This window comes from Triturus cristatus, chromosome 5_2, assembly GCF_964204655.1.
Source record: "Triturus cristatus chromosome 5_2, aTriCri1.1, whole genome shotgun sequence".
Classification (NCBI taxonomy): Eukaryota; Metazoa; Chordata; class Amphibia; order Caudata; family Salamandridae; genus Triturus; species Triturus cristatus.
In genome coordinates this window covers 927,109,955-927,137,789 of record NC_140588.1, presented here as the reverse complement: position 1 = coordinate 927,137,789, position 27,835 = coordinate 927,109,955, and the positions used below count along the sequence as shown (strand labels likewise).

The 27,835-nt window shown below is 51.6% G+C and overlaps 1 protein-coding gene across 4 annotated transcripts in view; it reads right to left on the bottom strand.

Annotated features, from left to right (window-relative positions):
- The window catches only part of XIAP (X-linked inhibitor of apoptosis), a 380,737-nt gene that overhangs the window by 246,033 nt on the left and 106,869 nt on the right, over positions 1 to 27,835 (bottom strand). The gene's annotated exons all lie outside the window — the stretch shown is intronic.

The following is a 27,835-nucleotide window of genomic DNA, read 5'->3' as shown; positions in this document are numbered from 1 at the left end:
AAGCACATATACAAACACTTATCCGAGTTTGTCGAATCCTCTAGTCGTCTTGACCACTCACAATACGGATTTCGACCTAGGCACAGCACTGAGTCCGTGCTGGTGGAAGTCACTGATAAGATTGAATGCTAGCGGACAATGATCGGGCAGTACTTTTGGTGCTGCTTAACCCGTCTGCCGCTTTCGATACCATCTCCCACCAGATCCTGCTCAAATGTCTTGAGGACATAGGTGTCCAGGGCAAAGTCTTGAAATGATTGACCAATTTCTTAAACGATAGAACACAAACCATCAATCTTGGTTCTTTTCGCTCACAAACCACCTAAGTCACCAAGGGGGTGCCACAGGGCTCTTGTTTGAGATCTACAATATTTAACATCTAGGTTGCCCCCTTGGCCGGGCTACTGAAAAAATTGGGTTTCATTCCTATCTCTTACGCCGATGACACGCAACTTCTCCTCTCCTTTGATGAAACCGGCCCCAACATTCAATCCACCATCTCAGAAGGTATGAAAGGCATCGTGCATCGGATGAGAGAAAACTTCCTTCAACTGAATACTGAAAAATCTGAAATTATGTTGTTCAGTGAAGCAACAGTGAGATGGTCCCACAGCTGGTGGCCTGGGGAATAAGGATTAGCCCCTTCCCCTAAGCAGGAGGTGAAAAATCTAGGAGTACGATTAGACCGGAAATTAACATTAGAGGAGCACGTGAACATTACTGCCAGAACATGCTATCACACACTCTGCCTCCTTCGAAGGGTTTTCCCTCTCCTGCCACTAGCCACTCGTAAAACCCTAATCCAGGCTTTGATTATCAGCTGCCTGGACTATTGCAATGCCCTGCTGATTTCTTCAAAGTAAACGTCCCGTAAAAAACTACAAGTAGGGGGGGGCGTGGCTTGGGTAGCCATCATAGCGGACGCAGTCTGATCGGGCTCCATCCACCCATGCCGTAAATCTGCCGAAATCCTTCCTTCATCATGCCCAGAGGAGTACCAGAATGCCGTGACCGATGCTCTAACTGCCTGGGGGTGTTGTGCTTTGCTCCTACCTGGTGTCGCTGTGCCTGAGTTGTGATCTACTGTGAGGAGCGCCTCGGGATGGCGTGGGCTGAGCCTTCTTCCGACAATCCGGCTGGGCCGTTGTGCTACGATCTGCAGAGTGGGTTTGGCTCTGCGGGCCGGAGAGACGCTGACGGAGCATACCGGCGGCTTCCTGGGGCCTGGTGTGGGAGCGGCGGCTGGGCCAGGACCTGGGGCTGGGGCACCGCCGTCCCTTCCCCCTGCAGATATCCGCCATTTTGTCCACCTGTGTGCCTGGAGGTGCGGCCGGACCGGCTCACAGCACTCAACCTTTCATCACATTGGCCGCCTACGCCGCAGGGACCCGACCGGCGCCCTCTGAGACATCGGGCCCAGTCGGACACGTTTTGAAGAGTGCAGCTGATTCCGGGAGCCCTGGTGCAGCCATACACCGCAAAAATTAACATCGGACCGCAAGTGAGGCCTGAAGAGACGAGTGCAAGGCCAGGGCCTGAGCCGGCCCGGGAGACTGCTGCTGGCGTACCGGAGCCTTCCCCCTCCCATTGGTGAGTGAGGTGCCTGGGGACAAGAGGGGTGGAGTGCCTCCATTTTCAAGACTGCAGTGCGGGACACCTGAGGGCCCCTGACGTGGTGGGGGATGCAGCTTCGCCCCCGCCCCCACCCCTTCACGAGTCGCCTCCTCACGACGCGGTGGGCCAGGAGCACGGCACGGCCTGGGCAGGACACAGCCCACATTTCTCTTGACTACACCGCTGGGGCGGCACTGGTGCCTACGGCCGGCTATGCCAGTCTGATCTGGAGTGGAGAGGCGCCGCCGCCGAGGGGTGGATGGAGTGCGTGCGACACCTTGACAGACAAACAAGGTGGGAGTTTGAGCCAGAGCTGACCCGCGCATTGCTCCTCGCTGCTGTTGCCACCCTCTATTCGCATGTCCCCTGACTGAGTGGCTGCGCTGGTGGAGGTGTTCGGTCTGCTGCCCCAGCGGTGTCCCGCTGTTGGTAGGCCCTATTGATGACGAGGCCCAGGGCACCGCAACCACCCTGGGCGTGATACGGATTGGACAAGTGATGTGTGGGGTCGCTGGCCTGCCGGGACCCCATTGAGAGATCCGCTGCCTCGCGAAGGCAAAAGGGGCCCTGTGTGAGGACGCTTACCCCCTTCCAAGATTCTGGATTGTCACAGGCTATTTGCAGCCATTGCGACCGTGCTGTGGGGATGATGGTCAGCGCCTTGGCTTGACTGGACGCCCTTCGTGCCTTCGTTGTTGGGTGGTCTGGGCTGGCACGCCTGAAGGGCTTGCTGTTCTTCTTTGACGCTGGTACTGCCCGCCTGGTCACACACTCCAAATCCTGAACCGCGGTGCTCCTCCTCCACGTGCTCAGGGCTGCTCCCAAAGACGGGCAAGGACCGACCCGGCGGCGCAGGCCCCAAACAGGGCACCATTGATCAATTCACAGCACCCAAGGGGGGCGCGGGCAGTGACGGGGGCGGCGCGGTTCCAGATAACGCGGCCCTCCTGGCAGCAATCAACCATGCCAGAGACACCATGGATGCCAAGATAGGTGCGGTGGGGACCAAGGTTTCCTTTTTACGTCAGGCCCTTCGCAAGGCTGTGGACCGCATCACTGAGGCTGAAACCCAAGTCTCGTCGGTGGAGGACACTGTGTTCACACTTCAAAAACAGGTGAACAGACTCACATTGGTGTCGCAGGAGTTGGCTACCATGGTGGAGGATACGGAGTGTCGCGCAAGGCGCAACAACCTACGCTTTGTGGGCCTACCGGAGGAATGCGAAGGGGTTTCGATTACCAACTTCATCGCCAAGTGGCTCACAGACATCATACAACCTCCTCTCCTCGACCTTCGTGGTGGAGCAGGCCCACCGAGCCTTGATGCAAAAGCCTCCCCGAGGTGCAGCTCCTAGGCCAGTCATTGCCAAAATCCTGACCTATGCCGATAGGGACGCAATTTTATGATTTGCCCGGACCCACAAGGATGGCTTTCAACATGACTCTCACTCTATTATGGTATTCCCGGATTACACACGCCTGGTTCAGCAACTACGCCAATCCTTCACAGCTGCAAAGTGCAGACTGCGGGAGCTGAACTTGCAATATATGCTGCTGTATCCAGAGAGGATGCGTGTTATCTACAGCTCCAAATCATTCTTCTTTGATACGCCCAAGGCCGTTTTTGCATGGACGGATGAGCGCCATCAGCTTAGACCAAACTCTCCACCTGTGGTTGATTCGGACTCCTCTCGCAGCTCACGGCGAAACAAGTCCAAAAAACGACAGGGATCCGGTTCAAGTAGGAGGTCGGCAAGTCCGGAGCGGCCACCTTGATCATCCCGGAGTTGTATTAGAGATCAACCCGCAAGTGAACTTGGGATTGGTATGTTTGGGACCTCGATAACAATAGTCTCCTCTGGGTGAGCGTGGGGTACGCCCATGGGACTGCGCAGCCACAGACTTCTTGCCCCTTGTTTCATATGGTTGTGGGGTGGGAAGGGATCCTTTGGTGTGGGTATGGGGGGGTGCCCCCGTTGGGGGTCTCCTGTTCCGCACACCGCGACATATACTCCTATTTTGTGGCAGTGTCGGGTGGGGGTGGTGGGGTTTTAGGGAAATTTAGTTTTTATATGTTAGAGTTTTTATGTTTAGTTTTACAGACAGCTCATTCTGGAACTGATCTCCATGCTCTCTTCCTGTTAATTTCAAGAGGTGCTGATGTCAGGTGATGCTACTTTCATTGGGGACCTAATAGAAGTTCCTGGAACGTCAGGGGTCTCCTTAAAGTGAAACGAGGGCAATCTTACGGCAAGCCAAATGATATGGGGCTGATATCCTACTCTTACAAGAAACCCATCTGTTGGGCACTAAGGCCCTCTGTCTCGCACGTTTCGGTTTTCATCATCCATACCATGCTGGGTTTACTCGGGGCTCCAGGGGGGTGGCTATTCTTATCCACCGTAGAGTTCAATTCCAATACATTGCACACAAGGCAGACCTGGGGAGCCGTTTTCTCTTTGTTACATGCACAATGTTCAGGTAACTATAGGCAGTATCTATGCACATCCACCTCTTGGAACTACATTTATTGACAAACTGTTGGGGATCTGGGGCTTGACTCTGTTAGGGGGCGACTGGAACGATATCAGGGGGCACTGGATCGCCAACATAGTCCAGACAGTGCACCTTTACTGGGCCTAACTAAGGTACACACACTTGCCTCCACCTTGGGATGGGCTGACATATGGCGCGAATATCATCCCACCGAATAAAACTTTACTTATCTCTCCACTGTGCATGGGTCCCAATCGCGATTAGATTATTTTTTCGTTCCCGGGGTGCATCTTCATAGGTTCTCTCATGCGACCCCCATCTGCCCCACGGGTTATCCGACCATTCTCCGGTTAGTCTACAGTTTCATACCCGCTCCCGGAAATCCTCCTTTTGGTGACGTATGTCCCCGTGGCACCTACAGGACCCCGCATATCAGGATATGCTCCACAAAGCAGTCACTACATGTTTAGAGGATAACTGCCCCACTGTCTCCTCTCGGACTATTTTGTGGGAAGCCCTTGAGCTGACAATCCGCAGGGGTGCCATTAGCACTAACGAAAAGCGGGCAAGACGGGAGGGAGCAGCTGGAAGTTCTAGAGTCTCGTCAAGTGTCGTTGGCCTCACAGCTCAATATCGAGCCCAACCCTACTATTCGGCGGAACCTGCTGCAAGCGGAACAGGATCTTAGGCAGCATCTTATGGGCGAAGCAAAGGAGATCTGGGAGGCGTTGCAACACCGGATTTATTAATGGGACGTTAAGTTCAGCAAGATGCTTCACAGACTCTGCCAGGTGGATAAGTCCCCGGCGATTACCCGTGCTATTCGTGGTATGGATGGGTCCCTGCACACGACACCACAGGGTGTCGCTGCGGACTTTGCAAGGCACCTTGGCAACCCTATATACACAGCAAGAACAAATCTCGGCAGACCTTATTGCTGACTTCCTTGTAGATATCCTAGAACCCCCCCCCCCCCCCCCCCCCAGACGACTCTGATCCTCTCTGCGAATAACTAGACGCTCCTATCACAACGGATGAGCTGACTGGGGCCTTCAACGCGTACCATCCTGGTCGCGCTCCCGGACCTAACGGATTCCCAATGGAATTCCTGTTGCCGAACATACACAGCTTGGGGCCTCATCTGCTGGTGACCATTCAGGAGGCCACAGAACTCGCTATTCTACCTAGGGACTGGCGCCATGCAGAAATTGTGTTTTTTCTTAAGCCCGGCCGACCCTTCATCCTACCGCCCCATTTCATAAACTTTGAACCCAAATTGTTGGGGAAGGTGTTGGCTGATCGCTTAGGAGCTGTATCACTGACCTGATCCATCCAGATCAGTCGGGCTTTATGCCACACAGGGCTACTCGCCAGCCGCCCTGCTCCTCGCAGACATAGATAAAGCATTCGACTCCTTGAGCTGGGTGTATTTATTCCAGCTACTCGAGGCGATAAACTTCAGGCCCGCTTCTTGGCATACACATGCCTGCTCTACACGGAACTGACAGCGTTGGTCCGTGTTGCAGGACACCATTCACAGCCCTTTTCTATCCGGCGGGGTACCCGGCAGGGCTGTCCCCTGTCCCAATTGTTGTTTGCTCTCGCAATTGAGCCCCTAGCGGCGTGGGTTAGGAGCGCCCGGTCCTTCGAGGTTTTGACTGGTCCCAGTCACGCTCTGACCATTTAACATTATGCGCAGACGATGTCCTCTTCTTCATGACGGATCCCTGGTATTCGGGACCCCGCATATTGGAAATCCTCAGGGTGTTCGGGGGAACTAAGGCCTTCACGCTAACCCCGCCAAACCTACATTATTCCAGGTGTGCAGACATCAAGGTCGAGACGCCTGGGCATCACAACTTTCCCGGGCGACAGACGGCTTCAAATATCTTGGCATATATATCTCTCCGTGTCCGAAAGTCTCTTGGGCGCACAATATCACACCATTACTAGCTGGCCTCAACAGCGAAACCTCAATATGGTCTTCACTCCCCCTCTCCCTGTATGGGTGTTCCTCGATTTTCAAGATGGTGTCGCTGCCCCGGATTTTGTATCGCCTCCAGAACTTCCCATACCCCATTCCACGCTCATGGTTTGCGCAAGTCGCTGCCATACAAAATGAATTCATGTGGAACGGAGGGGCTGTCAGAGTAGCGCTCCATACACGTACACAATCTACATATTGCGGAAGGATCGCCGCAGCAGATATCTATGCCTATTACGTTGCGTCCCACATCCTGGTAATAAACGAATGGTGGTATAATTCCCCCACAGATCCCGCATATTCGGCTGAACATGCTCCGATGGACCAAGTCCCTCTCCTTTGCTTGTTATACAGTTCCATCTGTCTGGATCACTTCCCGCAGGGTGGTGATACAGCTATGGCGGGCTAAGACCCGACAGATGGGTTGGCAGGGGACACTTACCCAATTGACTTCCTTATGGCAAGGGACATATCTTCGCTCCGTGACAACCTTGAAGGGGTTCGGGGGGGTGGGATCGAGTGGGGATATCGACCCTTGGTGACGTGCTATGCGGTACCACAATGAAGTCGTTCCAAAAATTACAGACAGATTTTGATTTACACAAATCACAATTTTACAAATTTCTTCGACTCCGAGACGCACTTATCCCTTTAGAGGCCCTCGCTGAGTTTCAGCCCTTAGAGGGCCAATTGCTTATGGGAGACCTCGGACTTCACAAAGATAAAACAAATATATCAGACGCTGACGACCCATTCGCCTACCACACTAGACAAGACACAACTTGCATGGCAGGCTGATGAACAAGTTACTTACCTTCGGTAACGATACATTAGTTAGTTAGATTCCTCACCTTAGAATATCCCCAGGCGTCAGGCTCGATCCGGAAAGATTTTTCATCAGCAATACCCTTGCGCGTCGCTAGGCACTGTCTGCGGCTCTGCCTCCGTCGTCTGCGTCGTGATCGCCGGGATGACGTCGGAGTACTTAGACGCCGCCCTCGCACGCGGACGTCAGGTCTTGTACATAGCTTTCCGCGCAAGGAACGCAGAGCCATGGAAGAGACCGACACTGGTGCCAAAAATTCTAGGGCCCTGAAAGGGATGACCTCAACCCTAGATATCGATTCGCAGAACAGGGAGGATGGGTGGGGCGGTGAGGAGTCTAACTAATGATTCTTACAGATATATTGTTACCGAAGGTAAGTAACTTGTTCATCTGAAAGAAACACGTTAGTTAGATTCCTCACCTTAGAATAGATACCCCAGCAATATCAACCCCGGTGGTGGGTCTGCGAACCAATATCAAACCAGAAAGTCCTGGAGAACAGAATGGCCAAAGAAGCCGTCTCTCCGGACTTGGCTGTCTAGGAAATAGTGTTTGGCAAACGTGTGCAGCGAGGCCCACGTTGCTGCCTGACAAATGTCCTGCAAGGGGACTCCCTGGCCCAGAGCAGTGGTCGCCGCTGTGGCCCGAGTGGAATGGGCCCTCAGCCCTACAGGAGGTTCCTTTTTAGCTATGGAATAACAGGCCTTGATACACAAAACGACCCACCGAGAGATGGTTCGCTTGTGCACCGCCCGCCCCTTCTTAGCGCCCATGTAGCCAACAAAGAGTTGGTCATAGACCCGGAACTGTTTGGTGCGGTCCAGATAGAAGGACAGCGCCCGTTTTGGGTCCAGACGGTGTAGCCTCTCTTCCTCTTTCGAGGGATGCGGAGGCGGAAAGAAGGTGGGCAGTGTAACAGACTGTCCGATGCGAAAGGCAGTTAACACCTTAGATAGAAAGGAAGGACGAGTCCTGAGAACAACTTTGTCCGGATGGACGGAAAGGAAAGGAGGCTTAGAAGAGAGAGCCTGGAGCTCACTCACCCTTCTAGCAGAGGTGATGGCAACCAGGAAAGCAGTCTTAAGAGTCAGAAGACGAAGGGGACAATTATGAAGTGGCTCAAAGGGAGCGCACATCAGATAGGTCAATACTAGATTCAAATCCCACTGAGGCATTACGAAAGGGACAGGAGGAAACATGTGAGTAATGCCCTTAAAGAATCGAGAAACAACAGGGGATTTGAAAAGAGAAGGATGAAAAGAGAAGGCTGATCAGGAAGCCGTAAGAAAGCAGAAATAGCTGAAAGATATCCCTTAAGGGTACCCAGAGCAGAGCCCTGCTGGGCCAGGGAAAGAAGAAAGAGGAAAACCTCAGAAAGAGGGGTGGAAAGGGGATCCACAGCCTTTGCTGTGCACCATGCTACAAATTTGTTCCACCTGAAGGCGTATACCGATTTTGTGGAGGGAGGCCTGGCTGCCAGAATAACATTACAGACTTCAGGAGGCAAGTCAAATGGCATCAACTGTCGCCGCTCAATCTCCACGCATGGAGGTGGAGGCTGGACAAGTTCGGGTGGAAGACCGTCCCCAGCTGCTGCGACAGAAGGTCCTCCTGAAGAGGCAGGCAGATCGAGGGATCGATCGATAGACTGAGTAGCTCGGGATACCAGTATCTTCGTGCCCAATCCGGAACCACCAGGATAACTTGGGCCCGGTCGCGCCTGATCTTCTTCAGCACTCTGGGCAGAAGTGGAATAGGCGGAAAGGCGTACAACAGACCGTAACTCCACTTGCGACGAAAGGCGTCCCCGAGCGAGTGCCGCCTTGGAAATTCCAACGTGCAGAACTGATGACATTGCGCGTTCTCTTCGGTGGCTAATAGATCTAACCAAGGCTCTCCCCACTGCCGAAAGAGGCCTTGCGCCACGTCCGAGTTCAGACGCCATTCGTGATCCATTGTGCACCGGCGGCGGAGTTCGTCTGCTCTGGCGTTCTGAGAGCCCGCCAGATGTTCAACCACCAGGGTGATGCCCGGATGTTCCAGCCATGTCCAGAGGCACAGAGCCTCCTGACAAAGGTTCCACGACCCCACCCCGCCCTGCTTGTTGCAGTACCACATGGCGGTGGTGTTGTCCGTGAACACCTGCACTACACTTCCCCGGACAGAGGGAAGGAATGCCTTCAGTGCAAGTCGGATCACCCTCAGCTCTGAGAGCCCGCCAGATGTTCAACCACCAGGGTGATGCCCTGATGTTCCAGCCATGTCCAGAGGCGCAGAGCCTCCTGACAAATGGTCCACGACCCCACCCCACCCTGCTTGTTGCAGTACCACATGGCGGTGGTGTTGTCCGTGAACACCTGCACTACACTTCCCCGGACAGAGGGAAGGAATGCCTTCAGTGCAAGTCGGATCACCCTCAGCTCCAGAAGGTTGATATGGAGCCGAGACTCCGCCGGAGACCAGAGGCCTCTGATCTCCGCCTCTCCCATGTGGCCCCCCATCCCAGGAGGGACGCATCTGTCACTACTACGTGCTCCGGTTGGGGTAGGGAGAGGGATCTGCCACTGACCCAATCGCGGTCTGTGAGCCACCACTGCAACTGTCTTGCAGTGCCCTCCGAGATCAAGACATGGTCGGACAGGTTGCCCTGATGCTGGGCCACTGAAGCTTCAGGTCCCACTGCAGAGCCCACATCCGCCATCTGGCGTGATGCATCAACAGGATGCAGGAGGCCATCAGACCCAGAAGCCGCAGCACCAACTTGACCGAAACCCGGGATAGAGGCCGAAAGATGGGAATCAGAGCCTGAATATCCCGGACCCGCTGTTCCGGAGGATAGGCCCGGAACTGCGCCGAGTCCAGAACCGCTCCGATGAAGTAGAGCTACTGGGAGGGACTCAGATGCGACTTCGGCACATTGATGGATAACACCAGCAAATGCAAGAGGTCGGCCGTAGTCTGGAGGTGGGAGACGACTGCCTGGGGCGAGCCCGCCTTTAACAACCAGTCGTCGAGGTAGGGGAATACTGGAAACCCTAATCTGCGCAGATGAGCTGCGACCACCGCCATCACTTTCGTGAACACCCGAGGGGCACTGGTGAGGCAGAAGGGGAGCACGGTAAACTGAAAATGCTCTTGGCCCACCGTGAACCGCAGGTAACGCCGGTGGGCCAGCAGGACGGGGATGTGGAAATAAGCGTCCTGCAAGTCCAACGCTACCATCCAGTCTCCAGGGTCTTGGGCAGCCAGAACCTGAGCTAAGGTGAGCATCTTGAACTTCTCCTTCCGGAGGAAGGCGTTGACGCTCCTGAGGTCCAAGATAGGGCGTAGGCCCCCTTTGCCCTTCTTGGGAACCAGAAAGTAGTGGGAATAACAGCCACGACCTACTTCTGGACCAGGAACGAGCTCGGTGGCCCCCTTGGCCAAGAGGGCCGTAACTTCCTCCTGCAGAAGTTGCAAGTGATCCCCCGAAATCCGGTGGCACTGCAGTGGCATGACTGGAGGGGTCGCCTCGAAGAGGAGGGAGTAGCCCCTTCGCACAATTTGCAGCACCCACCCGTCCGATGTGATGGTACGCCAGTGGAGCAGGTGATGGCGAACTCTGCCTCCCACTGGCGTGGAATGGGCCTGAAAGCTCGGACTAGGAGGGCTTTGAGGCGGATGCTGCTGGGGTAGATGTGGACGGACCGGCTCGTTGTCCCCCTGCCTCGCCTCGGCGGAATCCACGTCCGCGACCGCGGTGAAGTTGGTTCTGCAGCCTGTGGCTAGACAGACGTGAGGGGGCGCCCCTTCCTTGGCCACGAAAGGGGCGAAAAGCGGAGGTTTGTGGGAACAGGCGCGGGCCGAGAGGCCCAAGGACTTGGCCGTAGCCCTGGAGTCCTTAAAGCGCTCCAGCGCACTATCCGCTTTGTCGCCAAAAAGGCGACTGCCATCGAAGGGCATGTCCATGAGGGTGTTTTTGACATCCCCGGAGAAACTCGTGGACCTCAGCCAGGCGTGGTGACGAATCGCCACCGTGGTCGCCATTGCCCTGCCTAGCGAGTCCGTTGTGTCCAGTCCACATCGGATTGCATGCCGTGCCGCATCCCAACCCTCGGCAAGAGCCTGGACGAGCCGTGTCCGGGCCTCCTCCGGACACTGGGGCAGCACGTCCTCCACCGTATCCTACAGGGAGTGGGAGTAACGGTCCAAAAGGCATGGGGTGTTGATAGACCGCAACCCCAAACTAAGGGAGAAGAACAGTTTCTTCCCAAACTGTTCCAACCTTTTGGATTCCCGATCCGGGGGAAGAGGACGGGAAGGAGGTCTGGGAGTCTGGGAGGTAGAGGCCTGGATAACCAGGCTCTCGGGCGTGGGGTGCAACAACAGAAAACTGGGGTCACCCGGTGCAGGGCAGTGGCACCAGGCCACAGACCGGTCCACAGGAGGAACTGTGGAGGGCTTGGACCAGGTGCCCTTCAGAACTTCAGTGCTTCATTGAACTGCAGCAGAGGCTCCGAGGAGCTTGCTGACGGTTGAAGCACTTCAGTGAGGAGATTAGTCCTCACGGCCACCGCAGGCAGCTCCAGCCCAAGGGCTTCGGCCGCCTTGCGCAGCATCACAGAAAATGTAGCACCTTCCTCCGAAGCCACGGTCGGAGGCGAGATGAAGCCAGTGTCAGGGGAGGTGTCAAGACCACTGGCATCCCCCAATTCGTCTGCCCAGTCCTGAGATAACTGGCCCTGCCGGGCCAGAGGGTCCTCAGACCCCTCCCAGTCGTCACCGTCATCTGATTCCTGGTATACAGGTGGAAGGATCGGAGCCGGGCGGAAGATGAACCTGTCACCCATCGGCGTCAGATGCGGCACCGGGCGGCGCTGCTTCGACGCCGGGCCCGGACCGGGACTAAACCAGGGAACCGCGTCGTCCGAAGGAGGCCCCAGGGGCAACACCGGAGGAGTCGGCACCGGCGGAGGGGTCGTGAGGTCGACCGGCGCCGACTGGGATCCAGCCCTGGATCCCCCGGGGGCCTGCGGCGTCGGGACCGGAGTCGACAGCAGAGCCACCGGCTCGCTAGCCCTCCCAGTCGAGCCTGTGGGGCCCAAAGGCGCGCCGGCAGGCGTCGACGGCGGAGCCAGGTTCCTCATGGCCACAAGGAAGTCCCTGACCTCTGCCGGAGTCGCGTCAGACCCAGGGTCCGAAGGGTATGGGGTCGGATGGGACTCCTGCGGCTCCGACGGAGCCGTGTGGGTGGTGCCACCCGAACCCTCAGCCGAGTCGCGCGACCGGCGAAGAGAGCCCGAAAAGCGATGTCGCCTCTTCAACTTCTTGCTATGCTTCGACTTACCGGATCGCGAAGACTTCGACCCGGACGAGAGGTAATGGCTGCGGCTCCGCAACCGGTCCCTCGACCTCCTCCTCGACCGGTACCTTGAGCGGCGCGGAGCAGACTGCCGGAACTCGAGCAGCTTGCGGGACCGCTCCCACCTAGCCTTCGAAGTCAAGGCACGGAAGTCGAGGCACGACTCGGCATCGTGGTCGGCCCCAAGGCAATAGAGGCACCGGCGGTGGTGATCCGTGATCGACATCAGACGGTGACAGGTGTCACAAGCTTTGAAGCCAGGCATCCCTATCAGCACCAGAATCGAGGTCGACGAAGAATGGAACCAAAAGAGTTCAAAAAAGTTTAGTCAAAAAATGAATAAAAGAGTATGCTCTTCCCGGATCGGCGCTTACTGGCGCGGAAAAAAGAAGAACTGACGTCAGCGCGCGAGGGAGGCGTCGAAGTACTCCGACTACGTCATCCCAGTGATCACGACGCAGACGACGGACGCGGAGCCGCAGACGACGCCTAGCGACGCGCAAGGGTATTGCTGACGAAAAATCTTTCCGGATCCAGCCTGACGCCTGGGGATATTCTAAGGTGAGGAATCTAACTAACGTGTTTCTTTCAGATATACCCGAACTGACAGATGACGACTGGGCCGAAGCCATCGCTAGCTCAAGGTGCGTGGCAGTTTCCACGCGCTATCGGCTCATCCAATTCAAGTATCTAAACCACGCATATTTCACAAGGGTTCTTCTGCGGTGGATGGGTGTTACCCCATCCCCCACATATCTAAGGTGCGATGGGGAGGAGGGGACATTCTTACACACAGTGTGGAGCTGCTCGGCACTACAGCCCTTTTGGCGTAGGATCAGATCATGTCTCCACGAGTTGTTGTCATGGGACCTCCCGCTCGATCCACGACTCTTCCTATTACACTCGACAGACGATATTGGGGAAAATTGGTACAAACAGCACCTACTGTTTCTAGCTCTTACCGTGGCCATGAGGGACATAGCGCAAATGTGGAAGGTGACATCTTCCCCGACATTAGGCAAATGGAAAACGGAGCTCTGTAAATGTATGGGGGCTGAGATTGCTGTTTTTGAGGCCCGAGGGGGGCCTGCGAAACACCGCAAAATATGGACTTGATGGGCGGATTATCGTGGAATCGACCTTCCTCCTTTACAAGAGGGAGATCCCTGAGAACGGCCCTACCTTTCTTGAGCCTCAATATTCCCACTGTATGTTTTAAATTGGTTGTATCGCCATGTTTTATAATGCACACTACGACAAATGCACCATTTGCTTGAATGTGGAGACCGGAGACTGTCTGTATGTTCTATATTTATTACAACTGTATGTTTAATGGGTGCTTTAAGTCAGAAATATGGTTGTTGGAACAAATTATCCTTCTGCCTTTCATGCCTTGGCGGGGCTGCGACCCCTACGTATTGCAAAATAACCAAATAAAATCTGTTGTCCAAAACACCGCAGCCCGTTTGGTGAGCAATGCACCCCCTAGAACCGCATCTATTTCATTACTTCAAATACTTCACTGGCTTCCAGTAAAAAAAAATTGAATTGTGTTTAAAGTCTGTTGTATGGTGTACAAATCCCTTAACAACATGGGCCCAAGCTATCTGACAAAAAAGCTGGTCAGATACACACCATCCAGGCCCCTGCGGTCGAGTCACCTAGCGCTCCTCCACATCCAGCCCTTTAAGTTAGCCTGCATGGGCGGCAAAGCTTTCTCCCATCTGGCCCCACGCTACTGGAACCAACTCCCCATCCAGTTGTGCCTATGTACCAACTTCCTGGCCTTCAGAAAACGGCTGAAAACTTCACTGTTCTGAATCTTTACCCTAGGTTGGTCATGAGCAGCCACAGCACGGAGCTACCCAGATGGGGATGATTCGGGCGCTCTACAAATCATATCAATTAAATAAAATAGTTGTAACTTTTTAAGAGATTTTCGCACTACGAGTCTTAATAACGACCAGTGCTATTTTACTCTTCAAACAAGCTCCGGGTGGACCTATTACTCCTCTAAGGATAAGGCCAAAATTTCACAAGAGGACTTTTTGGCATGAAAAGGGGTCTTGTTACTCTCCTGGGGATAAGGCTAGAGTTTCGGAAGTAGACCCTTCACTATTTCAGTCACTCCACTTATATATAAAATGTCCCTAATATAACACCTACAGGCCTCCGTAGCTTTTAGGTATTATTACAACAGAGAAAGTACTTCTGCACTGTGGCTTCATTACCACACTCTTCTTCTGCCAACTTCAGGCTAAATTCCATTCCCGGATTCCTCAGGTGTCTTCGTACCTGAACTTCCAGACAAAATAAAACAGAACACTAACTTTTCATGTTAAGAACATATACACAATAATCAACAATCATTACCCAACTAATCAATAGTTAAACCATCCTCTGCTACCAAGAAAATAACCCAGCGCGAGAGCAATACCTGATCAGGGATCAATACTCAATCCATATAATCTCAATGGCCCAAACACATTCACCCAGACCCCTGATGCGCTGGGGTCAATTTATTTATATTCAACACTTTCCTTTTTGTGAACCATGTATAACGTCAATAGAATGTCTATTATGTTAATCAACTTTCCTTCTATTTGGTGGATGGACCAATTAGTTGAATAGTTGATGATAATGATTATTCTATCCATCTTAACCCTTTAGTCAGCTAAATAATCCCAGATACTCGGAAACGTTCATGAAGCTTTATCTTAATATTAATGCAGATGCTCATTGCATATAGTCACAAATGCAAATAATGAAACTCACAAAGGGAGAGAAAACATCAGCAAATTTTAAATGAATACAACCTCATCTCTTAAAGAATTACATTATGCATGACGGAGTGGACATATTAAGAGACAAAAGTTTCACCAAAAATTTCACAGTTAGTTCTTTAACACATGCTCACATTTTCTTTCATAAGATACATTTGAAGACTATTATTCATAAAATTGTCAACGTCCGCGAAATAAGACATTGGTGCCACAGCCGATACTGTCACTTGGCAGACAAACGTCACTTTGACCTTCAACTTGGGCATCATTTCTGCTGTGCACAGTATGTCGGTCTTGCCTCTGTCATTTCAGATACACTCCTTATATCACCCCTCCCTCTTTGGACAATTTAAGGTAAGATGGAGTTTTCATCCAGCAGACTATAGTAAATGAAAAAGAACATTTATTAATTATATGACAATATAGTCTTCACTGTGTACCCCCCTACATGCACTATTCCTTATTAGAGTTACCTAGCATAAGCTTTAAGCAGAAAGCAACATTACTCTTTGTTTAAAAGCAAGACGCAACATGCAACTACAAAATGAACATGCGGGTTAGTCATGCATTTAATTTCGTTTTCTCCAAAGTATACTGCAAATACAGTTTTTAGTTCCTACTCATATTAATACATGTTAGTGCATACATGCGCAAAGCTATTTCCCACGTTTTTGTGTAAGGTGCATGTTAGTTTTATTTACTAATTAGTTGGTACGTATTATGGGGGTATTAATTTGAGCAGGTTTCTTTTCTCGAACCCCTGCTCCATCACCAGTTACCAGCCCTCAGCTCTGGGGCACTTGTGATAGGGTCCCAAAATAAGTATACACATCAATGGGTCATCAACAAATAACAGTCATTACTCCAGTATCTCCTCCCAACTCACCTAAAGGTATTCCCGTTGCCAACCTCTCTGCTTACAGCTTCTTAAACATACCAGCATTTCTCAAGGCCACACCTTACGAGGATGGTCTTACCCTGTCATCAATAATAAAGTCCATTACAGATGAAACTCCAAAGGCATTGACCAGCACTATTAATGCCTTCCTAACTCAATGGATGACATCAGGATGCCTTACATGACGGGTCTATAGATTGTGCAGCTAAAGAATACTTTATTACTAAAACTAACCAAATCTCAGTAATAACCTTCCCATGTTTGACTTAAAGAACATCACTTGCAGCATTCGTTCCTGTCAAATTCCTAAGAGTTGTAAGAGCTGGAGACAATGATGTGCTAGTGTATTAGGAGCCTTTAGAATTGGAACAGAAAAGAGTTATACATATATTATAGAGAGGTTTAGCTTATATCACTATGCCGATTTCTGTTTTTACTGGTGGTGGCAGTAAGAAAGAAATCTCAATCTCTGTGCATGTACCAATGCTATGTCCAAGTGGGCTACATAACCCATTTTCAAAGCTATTCAGTGTCAGTGAAACCATTATATTACTAAGATGTTTTTAACATGGGGCCTGTGTGTCTGGAGAGAAGTTCAAACACGTGCTAATAAATAGCAATAAACCCAATGACAGGAAAGGAGGATCTGTGTAACAATGTTGCTTTTATTATCCACGTTCATATAAAATGCCAACAGGTATTTGCAATCTTCTGAAAGTAGAAAACGAAAATAATATCCTACACGTGAAATATATATGGTAGAAAATAAAATCTGGTGAAGTACGAAATTCACAAACTAGAACAGAAATAAGCCACAGACGTGGACGAGAGCTCCTCAGCACGTGACAGAGAATGTGGCTCACTGCACGTCAATTCTATTACAGGACCGGAGGCTTCGTATTATGCTTCTCTTTCTATTTATTGCCATTCACAGCAGCCAATGAAAAACTTTGTATTATGTAAACAAACTACATTTCCCATGATGCACATGTGACACATCACAAGGCCCCATAAGAGCCACCATCACCGGAAATCATCCTCTTTTTTCGCTGATCACGCAGAAAGTCAAGTGTATTCTCTGTTGGTTTGACATATTGATTGTGATATGCAATCTGTTATCGTTATGGGGCACGCGCCGCTATGTAATTGATCAAGCACAACTACCGCACGTTGCTGCATTCAAATTTTAAAAACTGTATTCTGTGTGCTCCATACCTGTGTGCTGGAACTCCACCCTGGCATTTCTCTTCCTGCTGGCTCAGACACCCCCGCACAGCGCTGCCTTCGCTGCCTCGGGTGAGGTGTTTGAAACCACTCTTGCCGCCATTCTACCGCGAGCCTTAGGCCACGCCCACTCGCGCAGGCCACGCCCCCTCCGCCAGGATTGCTTTTAAGCGCTGACTACTAGCGCCACCCCCAGATTCACTTTGCTCTCCTGAGGCACAGCCGGGAGTAGCGCGCTTCGCTGCATTCAAATTTTAAAAACTGTATTCTGTGTGCTCCATACCTGTGTGCTGGAACTCCACCCTGGCATTTCTCTTCCTGCTGGCTCAGACACCCCCGCACAGCGCTGCCTTCGCTGCCTCGGGTGAGGTGTTTGAAACCACTCTTGCCGCCATTCTACCGCGAGCCTTAGGCCACGCCCACTCGTGCAGGGCACGCCCCCTCCACCAGGATTGCTTTTAAGCGCTAACTACTAGCGCCACCCCCAGATTCACTTTGCTCTCCTGAGGCACAGCCGGGAGTAGCGCGCCTCGCTGCATTCAAATTTTAAAAACTGTATTCTGTGTGCTCCATACCTGTGTGCTGGAACTCCACCCTGGCATTTCTCTTCCTGCTGGCTCAGACACCCCCGCACAGCGCTGCCTTCGCTGCCTCGGGTGAGGTGTTTGAAACCACTCTTGCCGCCATTCTACCGCGAGCCTTAGGCCACGCCCACTCGTGCAGGCCACGCCCCCTCCACCAGGATTGCTTTTAAGCGCTGACTACTAGCGCCACCCCCAGATTCACTTTGCTCTCCTGAGGCACAGCCGGGAGTAGCGCGCTTCGCTGCATTCAAATTTTAAAAACTGTATTCTGTGTGCTCCATACCTGTGTGCTGGAACTCCACCCTGGCATTTCTCTTCCTGCTGGCTCAGACACCCCCGCACAGCGCTGCCTTCGCTGCCTCGGGTGAGGTGTTTGAAACCACTCTTGCCGCCATTCTACCGCGAGCCTTAGGCCACGCCCACTCGCGCAGGCCACGCCCCCTCCCAAACCCTTCCCTTCACTGGTATATAAATGTGTCACTCCCGGCAGCGCAGCGGACGAGCGCAGCGGGCGCGACGAATGCGCGCCGAAGGCGCGCATAAGGCAAGCCCGTCTGCGCCCGTCCGCGGCCGGCAGGGGCCCGGGGCCTGTCACTCTGCCCCAACTACCTCCTATGCCCCTCGGGACTTGATTGCACTACACTCACATTTCCCGCTAGACCTCTCCTGCCATTCAAAACTCCTTCAACTCGGGATTCTTAACGCTCGTCGCGTTTTCCCTGAGCTCAGGGCCCTCCCATCCTCCATCACTCAGCCTGCCCAGTCACCTGCTAACATGGAGCTAGCAGTTCTATATCTCAACACCCGGTCTCTTGTCAGCCACCAACACGATATATACCACCTTTTGGACTCAGACCGCCCCGACATCCTGTTCCTAACCGAGACCTGGTTGAAAGAGGACTCCTCTCCTGACATTCTGGCAGCTATTCCTCCTGGCTATTACATTCTTCAAGCCAACCGTCCAGCTGGTAAATCCGGAGGTGGCGTAGCCGCTATTATTAAATTTCCTCTCAGATTCTCTTCCCTCTCTCTACTCACTATCCCCCAGGCCGACTGCCTGGTTACCAGACTCGAATCCTCGGTGTCCCCGCTCACCTGCATTCTGGTATACCGTCCCCCTCAACCCATGCCCAATTTCCTCTCCCTTTTTGGTGACCTTCTATCCCAGCTCACACTCAACAACTCCAAACTCCTGGTTTTAGGAGACTTCAATACTGGCCGTCTGACCCACTTGAAAGCCCCCACTCCCTGGCTTTCACTGACCTACTAAGTAGCCTCAATGGCTGTCAGCACATCCACACGGCGACCCACTCTAAAGGCCACACCCTAGATCAGGTCTGGACCTACAACCTCGACATTACAGCACTCACAATCCTCCCTTGCCCCTGGTCGGACCATTCCTTAATTTCTTTCCTTCTTTTGGTCCCCCCACCGCCCTCCCGTAGCCGTGGCGCTAGCCTCCTAGCTCGCAATTGGAATAAAGCCAACCTTGACCTTTTCCTTTCCTCCCTAACATCCTCCGTCCCACCTGGCTTAGGCCCTCCAGATTCCCAGGAAGCTGCTCTCGTCGATTGGTTGGAATCTGCCAGTAATATAGTCGCCCCTCTTAAGTCTATCCGTACCAAGCGTCCTCACGACGCTCACCGCTGGTTCTCCGATAGCCTCAAATCCCTCAAACTAGGACTTCGCCAAGCTGAGCGCCGCTGGCGTCGAAACTACGACCCCTTAGATAAAGCCCATTTCCTCAAACTATCTGGAGAATACAAACACGCAATCTCATCCGCAAAATCCATCTACTTTTCCACAAAAATTCTCAACTCTGTGAATAAATCCAAAGACATTTTTGCGATTGTGGAGGAACTCTCACACCCGGACAGAGTAACCATCAAACCCCTCCCTTCTCAGGCACTCTGTGACTCCCTTAACCAATTTTTCATTGACAAAATCAGTAAAATCAAAAACAGTATTTCCTCCAGCCCTCCAGCAATGTCTCTCTCAGAGGCTGCTCCCTCTTTCAACTCTCACTCCTTGCCACAGCTGCCTCCTATATCTGAAGAAGTCTTCTTCTCCCTGCTTCATAAAGTCTCATCCGGCTCCCCCATTGATTGCTGCCCCCCAGCAATTCTCCGGACTGCTTTTTTGTCCTGCCCTGGCCCCCCACTGGCCCTCTTGAATAACTCCCTGCTGCTCGGCGTGGTCCCCAGCCAATTCAAGAACGCCGAAGTTATTCCGATATTAAAAAAACCCAATGCCGACCCCACGGTCTTGGGCAACTTCCGCCCTATTTCTCTCCTGCCTTACCTAAGCAAGGTACTCGAGACGCATGTGACCACCGTCCTCAGTTCCTTCATCGAGGACTCCAACTTCTTAGACTCTCAGCAAGCTGGGTTTAGACCTGCCTACTCGACAGAGTCTGTTATCCTCTCTGTTATGGAGGAACTCCGTAGAGGCGCCGACTCCAACACCAGTCAAGCCCTGGTGCTTCTAGACCTGTCAGCAGCCTTCGACACGGTCGATCATTCCATCTTAGTCGACCGTGTCGAAGAGGCAGGCATTAGCGGGACGGCCCTTAATTGGGTTCGCTCCTTCCTTGCAGACCGCCATCAATCGGTCCGTCTCTCTCAGTTCACGGCAAACCAGACGAGAGTCACCTGCGGTGTCCCGCAGGGTTCTTCCCTGTCACCCCTTCTCTTCAACCTCTACCTCACCCCCCTGATCCGCTCCCTCCGCGGCAGGAATGTCACAGCATTTAATTATGCAGATGACATTCAGCTCGTCTTCAATCTCGACTCCTCGGACGAAGCGGCTCTAGATTTCCAGTCCACCCTCTGTCACATCAGTAATTGGATGGGCACACACCATCTCAAACTCAACCCCGACAAGACGGAGCTCGTTCTTGTCGGAGGCCCTTCCAATCCCTGGAACTCCACCTTCTGGCCCTCCTCCCTCGGCCCTTCCCCCCACCCTGCTGACAAAGTGAAAAGCCTTGGGGTTTTCATCTCCCAAGACCTCTCAATGCAGCATCAGGTCAGTGCCACCGTGTCCTCTTGCTTCTTCCAGCTCCGGAAGATTCGTAAAATAGCCCATCTTCTTACCACTGAAGCCCTCACCTTGGTACTACTGGCATTAGTCATCTCCCGAATAGACTACGCCAACGCCCTCTACGTTGGCATCCCTCAATATCAAATCAACAGACTACAACTCATTCAGAACCAAGCAGCTCGCCTTATTTACCACCAACCGAAACACCACCACGTCCGTCCCCTCCTCAAGGCCCTCCATTGGCTTCCCATTTCGGAGCGCTGCAAGTTTAAACTTGGTTGCCTAATCCACAAATCTCTGGCAGGCACCGGCCCTTCCTTCATTTCTTCCCTTTTGCACCCCTATACCCCCTCTAGGAATCTCCGCTCCTCTCATCTTGCGCTCCTTCAGACTCCCCGCTTCAAGCGCAAAAAACACGGCGGTCTTAGGTTCTCCTTTCTGGCACCCTCCTTCTGGAACTCTCTACCGCTGGAATTGAGACTCTCCTCCTCTTATCTTCACTTCAGGTCCCTCCTTAAAACCCACCTGTTTCTCGGTATCTTTTCATAAATCTCTTTCTCCTTGCTTTTGCTTCTGCCTCTCGTTGATTTAAGTGAATAGCGCCAAGAAACCGTCCGGTGTATGTCGCGCTTTATAAATAATTTTTACATTACATTTTACATTACATTACATTACATTACATTACGTTGTGGTTACCCTGCTTTGCCTAATTGTTTCTGTCCTTGATTTATTCATTGTTGTGGCAACGCGAGGTTCGCGCTCTGTTTCTTCACGAGCCGCGGCACTCCCGCTGCCATCGGGGAGTGCGCTTTCATGCCGATGTGTTCTCGGCTGAGAAAGCATTTTTTAATTTCCCGCCAAAGCGGGACTACAATTACTGCATACAGCTGCCCTTACGGCCCTCTTCCTTCTTGTGTTTGGGTACCGCGCCACCTATGGCGGTGATTTTATAGTAATTATGACGCACAGAGGCTCCCCTCATTAGCCGAACACGCGAGGAGCCTTCCACTTTCGTTTTCTTTCAGGTTTCGACGTGAGTAGCCCAATTGGGCTATTTTATGGTAGGATTTGGGCTGCGCACACCGCTACTGTCCGTTTTTTACCATAATTTGCTCATTTCTTCCTCAATATCCACTGAGCAACACTTCTTACGCCTGGGTGGCTGAAAGAACGTTTTGGGCCTGGAGTGGGCACACCTCCTGTATAGAAAATACTACTCTTTGGCTCCACTTACGCCCTGGGGGGATGCAAGAACTGTGCTACAGCTTATGCTGGGGAGCTAGGTACCTTTTCTGCTTTCTGTGTTGTGGGTTGGCTCCCCCCTTTGCTCCTCTCTGTCCTTTGCCTCATGAAACAATATATATAAAAAACTTGTCCCACAATGGAGGATTGGGTCCATTATGAAGAGGATGATACTTTATATGAAGAGGAAGTGGCAAACCCTTCCATAGAGGACAACATTGTTGAGGCCCTGGACGCCTCTGTCCAGGAGTCGGTCAACAAAGCCCTTGAAAAGGCAGTTCCGGGGACTGTGCAGCAGGCGCTAGCTACTGCATTGAAACCAATAACAAAGCTTGAAAAATCCACGAAACGTTGTGGTTTCACTGCTCCAGCAGTCCCTCCCAAAGACGTTCTCCAGCCTAAACCCTGGCCTCATTCTTCCACATACTCTTCACTCCCTCTCCTCCCCCCGACACCGACATTTCTAAGGCCCAGACACTGACACACAACCCGGATACTACGGGAACTGACACCCCGGACGAGTCCCCTCCTAAGAAGAGAACGAATGTGGAAACACCTCAAGCTATTCCCACTCCCTTCACATTTAACCCAGCTGATATAGTTCACCCCAGGTCGTCAGATTGGTTACCTGCCCCTGAGGTTGCGGCATATTTGCACGAAAACCTTCGCAAAAGCTTTTACAAAGAGGTGCGCAACAGACTCCGCACGGAGTGTCCTAGACCAGATATTTCTGATAAGGTGGCCGAAACCCCAGATATAGACTCCAGCCTCTTCACCTTCTTAAAAAAGTTCACAAAAGACCCCTAGAAGGGTATCGATCACGCCTGGAGTGGGTGCCAGTATAAGCTCTTAGATGTTGTCGGCCCTCTTGCTAAGATCCTGGAAATGGCTTTATAAGCGCAGGAATCTGGGGCTGCAGTGGATCCCCATGTCCTGGCATAATGGACACAGCAGGCCATATGTCTTTTGGGTAACGCCAACTGTGCCATCTCCAAGAGCAGCACAAATCAATCCTCATGCGCATGGACTCCAATCTCACGAAATTGGCTGCAGCAGAACCTGGTCCCCTGGCGGACGGGAACCTGTTCGGGGATCGTTTTGTCAAAGACGTAGCCAAGTATGTGGGCACCTTCACGACTCTTGACAAAGCGCAGTCAGGCATTAAAAGAGTCTTTCAGGCTGGTGTTTTCAACAGGGCTGGACGGGGCAGAGGACGCTCGTTTGGCTGACAGTTTTCCCAAGGTCCTCAGAGAGGAGACGTCGGTCGAGGCAGGAGAGAATGGGACTCCACCCGTGGCGGTACCTTTCACCCCACCAGGCAGCATTTCAACAAAAGGCGCTGCAACAGAGGGTCGTACCGTGGAGGCTTCCAAAACCCTGAATCTTCAGCTAAGTGCTCCAGACAAATTCGTACTACCACTGGGGGGGGGGGGGGGGGGGGGGGGGGGGTCGGACTCAGTTTTTCTATCACAATTGGGTTCAACTATCTCAGGATGCTTGGATATTGCAAACAATTCAGGGTTTTCACCTCGATTTCTTTCAGACCCCTTTTCAGGACAGGCAACCCAGATAGCTTTCTTTTTTCCAACTAGAGTGCAATTTTATAGATTCCGAACTCGACGAATTGCTGCAGAAACACGCGATGGTGTATTGCGACGAGGGCCCTCGCGGTTTCTGCAGCAATATTTTTCTGGTGCAGAAGAAAGGCAGAGGTTACAGGTTGGAACTCAATTTAAAGGATTTCAATCATTACATGACCTACAAACATTTCAAGATGGAGGGCATCCATCTTTTGGCGGATCTCCTGAAACAAGGGGGCTGGCAGGTCCGTCTGGACCTGAAAGACGCCTATATGTCTGTTCCCATTTTTCCCCCCCATCGCCGGTTCCTGCAGTTTCAATGGCGGAACCGATGGTACGAATATTTGGTCCTTCCTTTCGGACTTTCCACGGCACCGTGGTGCTTCACCAAGGTGCTGAATCCAGTGATAGCGTATCTCAGGGAACAAGGAGTTCGCATGATAGTTTACCTGGACGACATTCTTATCATGGCGCAGTCTCCCATTCTGGCGGTTCAGCATTTACGCATGACCATTGCTACATTACAAAACCTGGGGTTCGTGATCAACGAGTCCAAGTCGGTTCTGTGTCCTTCCCAGACAATAGATTTCCTAGGCTTCTTCATAAATTCTCAAACGGCTCAGTTGAGTCTTCCACGCTCCAAACTTCGAGATATCAAAAAGGTGGTCTCACTCAGAGCGATTGCCAGGATCGTGGGTCTTCTAGCATCTTCCATTCAGGCGATTTTTCCAAGGCCCCTCCATTATTGTGCCCTTCAGAGGCTAAAGATTCAGCACCTGCAGAAGGGCCTCTCTTACACAGACCTAGTACCTCTTTCCCAAGAGGTACGCGAGGAGATCCAGTGGTGGCTTGCCCACGTGGAGGCATGGAACGGCAGGGCCTTATTCGGCTCCCTGCCAGAGGTCATCATAGAGTCAGACGCCAGCCGTTGGGGCTGGGGAGCTCGCTGCGGAAATATTTCCACAGGAGGGCGTTGGTCCCTACGCGAACTAGACCTCCATATCAATTGCCTAGAACTTCTTGCGGGGTCGTTCGCGATCAGGACTCTGTCACCCGAACAAGTTTCGTGTTGCATCCTCTTGCGGATGGACAACATCTCAGCGGTTCAATACATCAACAAGCTGGGAGGCACAAGGTCCTCTATTCTAGTAGAAATAGCGAAGGACTTTTGGCATTATTGCCTGAGTCATCAGATCTCAGTCATAGCGGAATACATCCCAGGCCAGTTGAATGTAGTGGCGGACTGGAACTCCCGACATCTCAAGGATTACAGCGATTGGCAACTCCAACCCCGCATAGTGCAGTGGCTGCAGGCGATCTGGGGACGTTGCGAGATCAACCTGTTTGCCTCTCAACTGAATCGACAAATGACCACGTTTTTCAGCTGGAGGCTGTATCTGTTGGCTCTAGCGACAGATGCTTTTTCCCAGTATTGGTCCCTGAAACTGAAATATGCTTTTCCCCCCTTCATTCCAATTCCCCGGGTGTTCACACAGATAATGCACCAGAAGGGGGAGGTGATCCTCCTCTGTGGAAGTCGCAGCCTTGGTTCCCAATACTACTGGAGGCGAGCTGCGACTTCCCCAGGATGATTCCGTGGTCCTCAACGATGCTCCAGGGCCCTCATGGAGAGATGCACCCAATGGTACTATCGGGGCAGCTGTCCCAGATGGCCTGGAGACTTTCCGGCAACGCTGGCAAATGCCAGGATTTTCTGAACAAGCTTCAGATTTTATCAACCAAGCTTGGGCCCCCTCAACCAAGAAAAGGTATTCTTCAGCCTGGAAATGTTGGGTTCGTTGGTGCGTGGAACAACAAGTGGATCCCGTGGGGGCAGACTTACCCTATGTTGTAAATTTTATGGCCAAAAAGGCTTCTGAGGGGTTGGCATATCACTCTATCAACAACTTCCGTTCGGCAATTTCGGCTTGTCATTCCCACATTGAGGGCAAACCAATAGGGATGCATCCATTAGATTGTAAACTCTTGAAAGGTATTAGAGTAGCAAATCCGCCCAAGCTGAAGTATTCTTCCTTGTGGGATGTCTCGCTAGTTCTTTCCTTATTCAATCAATGGCCACACAACAACATGTTGACAAGGAAACAACTTTCATCCAAATTAGCCATGCTGTTATGTCTGTCTGCATGTAGACGTTCTTCGGATGTTAAAGCTCTAGATATTACAGGTAGAGTATTTACTCCTGAAGGAGTTTCTTTTAACATCACTTCCAGGACAAAAACTATGTCACGTAATGTGGAATATCATGCCTTTCCTGGTAATACCAAGCTCTGTGTAGTTCAATGTCTCAAGGACTAACGAAGAATGTACCAGGTCCATTCGGCCTGACGGTGTGGTGCAATTATTAATCGCTTTGCAAAGACCTTACAGACCTGTTACTGCGGCTACCATAGCCAGATGGTTACAATTTGTTATGCAAGAAGAAGGTATTGATACCCAAGTGTTTGGGGCACATTCTGCTCGGGGCGCCATGGCCTCTAAGATGTTGGGTTCTACTATTCAGGGTATCATGCATTCTGCCGATTGGTCTTCTGAGTCTACCTTTAAACAGTTTTATTATACACCGGTGGGTGATATATCCTCTGTGGTATTTGATCAGCGTTAAACTAGCATAATACGAAGCCTCAGGTCCTGTAATAGAATAAAAAATTAGCTAGCATTCGTGCCAAGAATTTTCAATTCTATTAAGGACACGGAGGCGAGGATTATCCCACCCGGTTATATTACAGTATTGTAATATTTACCCACCCATCTGTATTTATATTCTGGTTACGCAGAAGTTACAGGTTTTTCTGTCTCCCATTCTTCCAGGTTCTGAGAAGAAGATGGATTAAGTGTAATACTGTAAAACTGGTTAAGAAGACGTACTTCCCAGCTGGACTGGTTCTTCCACGTTGGAGGATATTATTTGGACTTCAGTTATGTTTGTTGGACTTTTACTGTTCGAAGCAAAGAAAGAGGATGATTTCTGGTGATGGTGGCTCTTATGGAGCCTTACAGGATGTGATGTGTCACATGTTCATCATGGGAAATGTAGCTTGTTTACATAATACAACGTTTTTCATTGGCTGCTGTGAGTGGCAATAAATAGAAAGAGAAGCATAATCCTCGCCTCTGTGTCCTTAATAGAATTTAAAATTCTTGGCGCGAATGCTAGCTAATTTTTTATTCTGTGCCCCTCAAACGCACCCACAACCATGTCCCCTAAAGATCAGTCAGAGCTCCTGTGAGGTGGCGAGCACTGAACTCCCCTGGGAGCAGTGCTCAGTGCTCCCCTGAGATGGAACGTCCTTTACTCCCCTGAGGAGCAGTCTAGCTGTCCCATAAGGCACACTTGTTCTGTGCTTCCCTGATGCTCAGCGTAACAGTGCTACTTTGAGCCCAGTTGTCCCCTGAAGCCCATCGCCCTCTGCTCCCCCTACGGCCTGTGCCCCGTGGTTACTAATCACTCCTGTTCTGCAGTGCTCGGTGCTTGTATGTCTGTTGGCCTGCCTCTACGGGTGGGATAGGTTTTGTGTATGCTGTCATGGGTGGCTGAATGTATGTGTGCCTATGTGTTACCTTTATTGTTGATCTCTGCATGTACACACACTCTACAAAGCCAATCTGATTGGCTTTGCAATTAACAGTTTGTTACGTACCTCTAAACTGAGCTACGAATATACACCGTTCTGAATGTTTAGGAGGAGGGGCTTTTATCAGACATTTGCACCAACTACTCCCAAAGCAAAACTTAGAAATCAAAATAATCTAAGAAAGGCTGTTAAACAATTATCCTCTCTCTAACTCCATCACCCACGTTTGGTGTGCTCCATTCTCTTACATATATCAATATATTTGTATAGAAGTGGTAACACTGAGAATGAAGAGGAAACATGTCACTCTGTTCAGTGTCCCACGGCTAGATGACCCTATGCACCTATAAACAACTGACAAACCCAGTGCTACTTAGATAACCCCTACAACAAAAGGACAAAGCTACAATTCATGAAGCTGAGAATGGGGTGATCCCCGCTGCCAGACACCTTCCAGCGTGGAAAAGGGGCAAGGTCGAGGCAGTGTGTCACCTCTGCAATCAACACAAAGAGGACATAACACACGTCTTGTGCCTGTGCCCCATCCTTCTAGAGGACAGAAGGACTCTGCTACGAAGGGGCTGGATAGCGAACGACATAAGATCCTGCTGAGAAGTAGTCCTGGCCT